Source organism: Diabrotica undecimpunctata, chromosome 4 (genome assembly GCF_040954645.1).
Source record: "Diabrotica undecimpunctata isolate CICGRU chromosome 4, icDiaUnde3, whole genome shotgun sequence".
Classification (NCBI taxonomy): domain Eukaryota; kingdom Metazoa; phylum Arthropoda; class Insecta; order Coleoptera; family Chrysomelidae; genus Diabrotica; species Diabrotica undecimpunctata.
The window spans coordinates 158337671-158346428 of NC_092806.1; positions in this window are offsets into that span (position 1 = coordinate 158337671).

Sequence of the window (8758 nt, forward strand, 5' to 3'; positions counted from 1 at the left end):
ATGTTATTACCCATACAACCACGTAACTCTTTATTTTCCAAATCGGTCATAGCAATGGACACCTTCTAATCAAATGTAAGGTCAGTGACGTAGTATAAAATTGAATTAAAATAAGTTTGATCCATTTTAATAAAGGTAAATAAAGATATTAATTGGCATATTCATACATGAAATATTGTTTAATCATATTGTGCTTTTGTCTTTTGTGGGATGTGCCTAGCTCGCTTTCGAGTTCACTTAAGAAAAGTGTTTACATTTCATTGATAACAAGGAAGCTTTTAAGGAAGACGTAAGAAAAGTGTTATATCTAATTACCTAAGTTCATCTTTAACTGTACTACTGGAAAGTTAATTCATTGGATTTAAAGTAATTACAGCGTAATTTAAAACCAATTATATTCGGCTGGTTTTTAAACTATAGAGTTTTATAAAAACAATTCCGCACAGTATTTACAAATTTTTACTATCCCCTAGGGGGATTGTATAGACGGGGGCACTTTTAAGTGCCTTTAAAAATGTTGTTAGGTCATCTGAAGTTATGGAGTCTGAATAAAATGTAGTGCTCATTAAAAAATTTAAGAAAAATTTAGATAAGTATAATCTTGAAAATGCCAAATGGGGGCTTACTGTAAACATAAGCAAAACAGAATATTTAAAAATTGGAGGAAATACCACAGATCTGAGGCTTGAAAACGCAGTCATAAAAGGCTGCAACCAGTATAAATATCTAGAAAGCATCATATCAGCAGACGGCAGAGTTAAGATAGATGTACAAAACCGAATAACCCAAGGAAAAAAATGCATCCGAATACTGAATTCATTACTGTGGTCTAATAAAATAAAGATGCATACCAAACTTCGCGTATACAGAGCAATTGTAGAACCAATTACCACATATGGTGCCGAATGTTGGACGATGACAAAGAATGAACGAGATAAAGTAGACGTTGTGGAAATGGATTATCTTAGAATGTCATGTCGAGTATCGAGAATGGAAAGAATCAGGAATGAGGAAATACGAAACCGTACAGGAATTAGAGATACTCTTTCAGATAGAATACAAGGAAGGCAATTACAATGGTATGGTCACGTGATGAGAATGGAGGAGGAGCGGTGGCCAAAGAAAGCCTTAATGTATGTTCCGCCAGAAAGAAGGAAAAGGGGAAGACCACCAAATTCCTGGAGAAGAGAAATTACAAAAACAATGCAATCTAGAGGCTTAGAAGAGGAAGATTGGAGAGATAGGAAAAGATGGAGGCTGAAATGCGGGAAGCGGCAATCGCCGTAGGACCCCCGTTATATGATGATGATGATAATCTTGAAAATATTTTCGTTTATATGGAATAAATAAATAACACGGAAAATGCAAAGGAAATATACTCTAAGTATTTATAATCTTAAAGATGACTTGATTGAAGAATTTTTACTACAAACTGCTGTTCCGCCAGATTCTATTTTGATTAGTTTTGTTATTTGATTCTTATATCTGTAATTTTTGATGTTCCTTTAATTGTCAAAAAAGTTGACGTTGACATAAAAATAGTTAGTAGAGAATTGAAAAACGTCTACTTTTTGACAAGTAACCGCAGGTGGAAGTTCCTCTGGTTCACTATTATAAGTATAATCGTTCAAAAGATACGACGGGGGAACGGACTTTTGACTAGCACTGTATAAAGGAATAGATACATTTTCTTTAAGTTAAACTCTTTTAGTAGAGTAAAGAAAAAAACATTTTATGGAAAACGGTAAGAAAAAATCCATCTGGGGAAAACAAACGTATTCATAGACAATTTTCCAAAATACTGACAAAAGAGTTTAAATTGTCGAAAAGTGACCATGAAAACACACTGCGAGTGAATGTATTCCTTAAGGGAGAAGGTGATTTTCAGAAGTACCTTAGTTTATAAAGCTAATTACTAATAATAAGCTAATAACTCGTCGAATAAATAAAGAACAAATGCACAATTTTATGTCAGTTTTTTATGACTGATTTGGATCTTGCCAAATAGAACAAGAGAGGCACTTTGAACATCTAGTTAAATGAAGTTAGTAAGTAACTTCGATTTACTTTTATATCAATATTTGCATCTTTATATATATTTTATTTTATGTTTTTCTCTTTATATTTTCTTCTTCCTTTCATAATATTTAAAATTTCTTAGGCCGATAAATTTACACCAAATTCACGAACAAGTTCTTTCAGACATTCTAACACATAATACGACGAATTCGTCTAGTTTTCGTTTTTATTTTTGTCGAAATAGATTCCCAAACGGCTAATTGAATGACTAATCAATTCTCGAACGGTATATTGATGATAGTTTCCCCTAATTCATCAAAATTTGATTAACCACAGCGCAGCGCTCTGATGTACCTTTTTACACAAATTTTTCAATTTAAATAAATTCAATTTGTATGCTTATCTACCTGTAATTTATTATCAATAGCGTCGAATATCGGAATAATCTATTAGGAACTGACACATCGTGTGAGTTCAGAAGCGTAGAATAGGGATAAAATAACAATGCTACTACTTTTGTGAATGTAACAACAGTCCAGTAGAAGACTTAAACCACATATTTTTCGAATGTACCAAGCATATGGGTTCTTCTAAAGGGTTATTATCCAAATTTAATAGGTCCATTTAATCTTGTTTAATTGCCTCATTCAACAAATCAGTGTACCTATGATCTATTAATTGAATTTCTCAGTAAAATAAATAAATATTTAGCATAAATATCTTAATTTTTTGAGGTGTCAAGTACACTACTCAACAATTGAAGTGGATAATTTTAAAATTCCTAAAATTAAGATATAAAACTATTTTTAAAATAATTGCCTGTACTATACTCTATATGCTATCTTTATTGCCAATATTTTTTGCATGTGGTTTTTTTCTCCCTATTTTTATCGGCCCTTATCTCGTAAAAAGAGAGACATGTTGTTCCAAACATCAATATATCATTCGTATAAAAGTGCTTGTATTGGCTTTACCAGTTGTCAATAAGTCAAGAAATCTATTTATCACAAAAACATTATGCCGCAAAGACGTTTAGATCTAGTGCAGCTCGAGCAATTAGTTCGTTGGATCCAACAAGGCATAACTCAACAAGAGGTTGCTATGAGGCTAAATGTGTCGCAAAGTGTGATAAGTCGTGCATGGAACCGGTATGTAGCAACTGGATCTGCAACATACAGGCATGGAGGAGGAAGAGAACGATCTACAACTTGTCGGCAAGACCGTTTTGTAGTTCTGACGGCAAGAAGAAATCCAACATTCACGGCTTCCAGAATTAACAGTATCTTCAGGCATGCTACTGGACGAGCGATTTCCAGTCAAACTGTCAGAAGACGGTTACATAAATCCAATTTAAGGGCTAGAGGGCGCGCTACCCATCCACGACTAACTAGGGAGCAGCGTGCATGCAGATATCGCTGGGCGATGGAACACCAGTGAAATTTCGAAAATTGGAGGAATTGTCTCTTTACTGACGAGTCCAGATTTCATTTGTATACGAATGATGTCCGAATATTGGTGTGGAGAGAAAGAGGACAGCGTTACAATGAAAATCTGAGAGTCCCAACTACTCTTTTTGGAGGTGGATCCGTTTGCGTGTGAGGAGGCATATGTTTTGACGGTCGCACGGACTTAGTCGTCTTAGTAATTATTGAGACAATGACTGCTACACGATATCGAGACAGAGTCATAGAACCAATAGCTGTTCCATTTTTTGGTGCAATAGGTGAACAATTTGTACTGATTGATGATAATGCTCGCCCTCACTGTGCGAGAATTGTCAACGAGTGTATAGAAGCTCATGGCATTACAAGAATGGAGTGGCCACCGTATTCACCTGGTATGAATTGCATTGAACATGTTTGGGCCGAAATGTCTAGGTAACAAAACAGGCTCCTTCAACCGCCCCAAACCTTAGATCAGTAGTTGGCCAATACATTACGCGCGATTTGGGAACGTATACCGCAGCAGTTCATCAATAATTTAATAGAGATTTTCCAAATAGAGTTAGAGCACTAAGGCGACACAGAGGTGGACCCACACACTATTAATTTTTCTTTTCGGGATATTAGAAATTGAGCAGGAATAGAAATTTTAGGTTGTTAATTTTACAATTTTTGTTTATTTTATATTTTTTTTCTTAAAGAATTTCTTTCTTTCGGTTCATCTGTATGAAAATACGAAGTAAAAATAAATCTTTATTTATATCACTCCATTTTTCTATTTGACCTTATGAACAAAAAATAAAATAAACATTTTCATAATATCCACTTCAATTGTTGAGAAGTGTATATTAAAATACATTTTATTTGAAGTTAGTAATACTTCATTCATGAAATCTGTGACCAATGAACACAGTTCGAAGCCAAAACTTCTTCCACACACACAACAATCGTACTAATAATGGAAGAATAAAATGAGGTATTATCAAAGCTGAAAGATGTATTTTTAGAGGAATTAAAAGCTTTCTAAAGTTCTTGAAAGTATCTGTATCTGTTTCCCCATGAGGTAGAAAGTGGCAACATCCACAAGGATGATCAACACACGTAGAGACCGAGTCTAAATCCTCCAATTACTGACCAACAGCTTTAAATAGACGACCTGGTTAAAGTGAGCGCACTGTTTTGTCTCAAGTTTGACAAATCGGTCTCGAAGACTGATGAACGAAGCAAATAACGGCACAAGGACTTAGAAAGAATTAATAAAGTGCTTTCAGAAAAGCTATCATCGCTAAAGTATTGAAAGTAAACATTATTGATCATGAACATCGAAGTACAAGATCCAGCAGACGAGATATAGATCTCACCATGTGAAACCCCCGCGTGATAAGAAACGACGCGTCTATAAAATATAAGAATCTTATTAAAATATGCACCTAGAGAACCAAAAAGGTTAAATAGGTAGCAAAATACAAAAAAGTCATCGTTTCTTCGTCCCCATTTTCCATGCTCTGCTGTCATAGTTTGTTGCCTCTTCTAGGTTCGTTGTTGTCATTGCTTCATCGATATAGCCACCCCAACTCCTTCGAAGTCATCATGTCTTTTTTTATCAGGAGAAATCCACTCTAATGTTCTTCGAGGCCATCTATCTTCTGGCATTCTCTTTATGTAACTGAAACATGTCAATCGTCTTTTCTCAATTTCCTCGCCTTTATTACGATTTGGCTTATTTCACCTCGCATTTTCTATTTTCTGGCCCTTTCTAGTATTGATTTACCATATTGTTGTCTTAAATAATCCCTTTCTGTTGTCATTAGTTTGTTTTTATTAGCTTTGGTAACATCCAACACTTCTGAACCGTGTAGTGTAACATTTTGTACAATACTTCTATAGATATGTTTTTTTTTGTTTTTATTTGTAATTGACTATTGCCAGAGAAAACAGTTAATGTTATAGCTCTACCCTTAATTATTCTGGCTCTAATTTGGTCTCTACTATTCCTTTTCTTATTAAAAATTATCCAAAAATAATTGCAGATTTATACACCTTTGATTTTTTCATTTTTTACATCAAAATCGGTTGTTTGGTCATTCTCACCATTAGATATTCAAATCATCTTCATCTTCCTCGGACACTTCCGATCAGCAAAGAAGAGTATAAAATGATTCTGTTCTCCCACCGTTATTCTCATGCTTAAGCCTTTACTCATCCATTTTTGTAGGGATCTGTCTAGATAAATCTTAAATGGAGTGGGTGATAAACTACATCATTGTCTCAAACCTTTAGTTGTTTTACACGGAGAGGTAATTCTGTTCCAATTTGAAGCCTTACATAGTTTTCCTCATAATATTTTTTAGTAGCCTTAATAAGAACTGGATTTACTTTCAAATTCGTCATTTTCTTTCACAACTGTGACATCGACACGCTATCATATGCTTTTTCCAATTGTATTAAGGCTATATGAGTTTTTTTATTTCTCTGTATTCTTTTTTCTACGGCGATTTTTAATGTAAATAAGTTATCTCTGGTGGATCTGTATGACAATAACAGTTTACTTTAAACTTTTTTTACTTTTTAACTTTAAACAGAATCAAATCATAAAAATATCAAGTAATACATTTTTCGGTATATTCAGAAGATGTGTAAGCATAGGATATTTTAATATCATCGTAACCAGGAACGGTGTTAGACCTATTAATTAATGCAAAGTGTAAATGGATTTAGAAGAAAGTGACTTAAATTTATAGGTTTATTTTGAACCTTAATAGCAGTTGTCTTGACCCACGACTAGTTTGCCATGAGATATAATTGCAAAAACTATTACTTTATTCATTTAAAATAATATACAGTGATAGCTTAATAGAATGTTTATTTTTTGCAATAGCCATATGTACATGCTCACGTTTGGCTTGGTAATGATACAAAAATGTTATAACATAAAAATGGATAACAAAATATCGAGAGGAGGGGTGGTAAAAATCATTATCTAAAATTATAACTTTTCAATTCATGATTGTCCTGTGAAAGCAATACAAGTCTATTCACAAACAGTAGACAACTTTCTACTTTACCTAATAATAAATTCCATAACCATTTACAAAGATAACAATTGCACTTGTAAACCTTTAACAGAAAGTGATATAAAAAACTATAATTTTAATCTTTTGAAGAGATGTCAAAAAAAATAAATTTATTAACCAGAGACGAACGTTAAAATATTTATTAATTAAATTCGAAACTACAATTATTTTAATATACCTATTCAATCATACTAATTTTGTTTAGATTTAAGATGATTTTAAGAACGAATAAATTAAATAAATACTAAAATAGTTTGGCATTTAATTAATAAAAATTCTAACGTCCGCTTTTGGTTATTTATCAAAAAAGTTGTCGTTTGTCAATTGTTTAGTTGTTTTTAGTTTGCAAAAGCGTTTATAGCTCAAGATTTAGTTTCTGTTTCTGCTTAGTTTAGTCAATTCAAGTTTAGTTAAGTTGTTTTTAGTTAGTTATTCTTGTTAAAATTGTTACAAAGGCAGAATGGTACGTACTGTAGCCGACAAAGTAGCAGCTGAATGACAATGTAGCCATTTAAAACCATTTAAATCCGGCCACATTACTTCGCTAAAATTCTGATCTTATTTAATATAATCTATTTTACTAAATTCTTTGACTAGTTTTTCATTGATTGCACCAGTAATATCTAACTTTGCCTGTGTCTGAAGAACTACATGGTCAGAAATACCTATTTGTGAAAGACAATTAATTTCAGTAATAAGTCTTTCTCATGAGTGATTATTAAGTCTAAAACTGAAGGAGTATTACCTTGACGATATCTGATATATTGCATTACAAATTGATTGAGATTAATTTGAAAAATAAAATAATTGTAAAATGGAACATTGGGATTATCTTCAATGAGCGGAGTTTAAACTGGCCATAAATTTGAAATCTCCACAAATGATTAAATTTTCTCTTTCACTGCTACGTTTTTCAATAAATTCACACATTGATTTGGTGATTTGAAATGATTTGAATTTATATTCGTATAGTGAGTGCAACACAAAGAAGTACAAATCAAAATATCTATCCATGTTTTATAAATCACAATTTTTAATATACCTTTAGGAAATTATACCACTGATAATATATTATCCTACACAAAACGTTAAAAAATTTTAAAAACACGGTACGGACGGGCTTAGGCCCGTAGTCGATTAAGCATTCATCTATTTCAGATATATCTAGATAAACTGTAACAGGTTTATTCGAAAATTCTTTTTGATGACGGAAATCGATAAATCTGCCTTGTCAATAACCAGATTTATTTCTCGGAATTATACGTTACAGATCTATATTTTTGGGCAACAGGATATATAATTATGAAATTCTAATTTGGGTTTAGTATATTATATCGCTAGTTTTGGCTTCTGAGAGATATTTTTTTCATGAGAACCGTATTACCTACAACAAATAAGTTATTTTGATACAGATTTGAGTTATTACGGTGCTCACCTACTCACGCACCAGATTATTTACACTGAGAAAAGAAATATAAAATATGGCCAGTTGAAATTTTATTGCACGTTCTGTAACATCACTTTTTAACCAAGGATTCGTCTAGTATTAACATTGCGTCGTATCCATTTCAAAAAACTTAACATTTAACGAATCTATTTATTCAATTATATAAAAAAATTGCATCTGTGTATCTGCCTTACATAAAACCAAACACTCGCTCGCCATATCAAGATACACAGTTATATTATTTAGGAGGACTATATTACCAAAATCTAGGTCTTGATAAGAAGATAAAATATAGAATTGAGATGGTTAGTACATTCTGTAAAGGTAACTTGATAGGAAACGCATTATTTATTTAGCATATGACATTTCGACACATCTCCAATATTACATACCATATCACATAACATCACAATAAACGTTAAAGTTGACTCGATATAAAAATACTTAAAAATAATGCCCAGTTTATAGGCAAACGTCGAGGTTGTTTATATAGTTAATCGACTCGATCGTCGCAAACAGGAAGTACGTCCTTGAAGTTATGTACTTGATAGATTGGACCTCGTCGCAGCTGAATGACGGTGACCTTAGCTTGCCCCATTTGTGCAACATATCTGCACATCGACCATGTTGAGTTCTGATGCGGTTAAGTGTGCACCAGGTCTTACGTGGTAGGTCAAATCCAGCAGGTGTCTCTGCGATGCGAGGTATGGCTGTATTTGGTTGAGCTGCCGACCATTTATGGATTCATTTGGTGATCATGTTGAACCCTGTGGCTG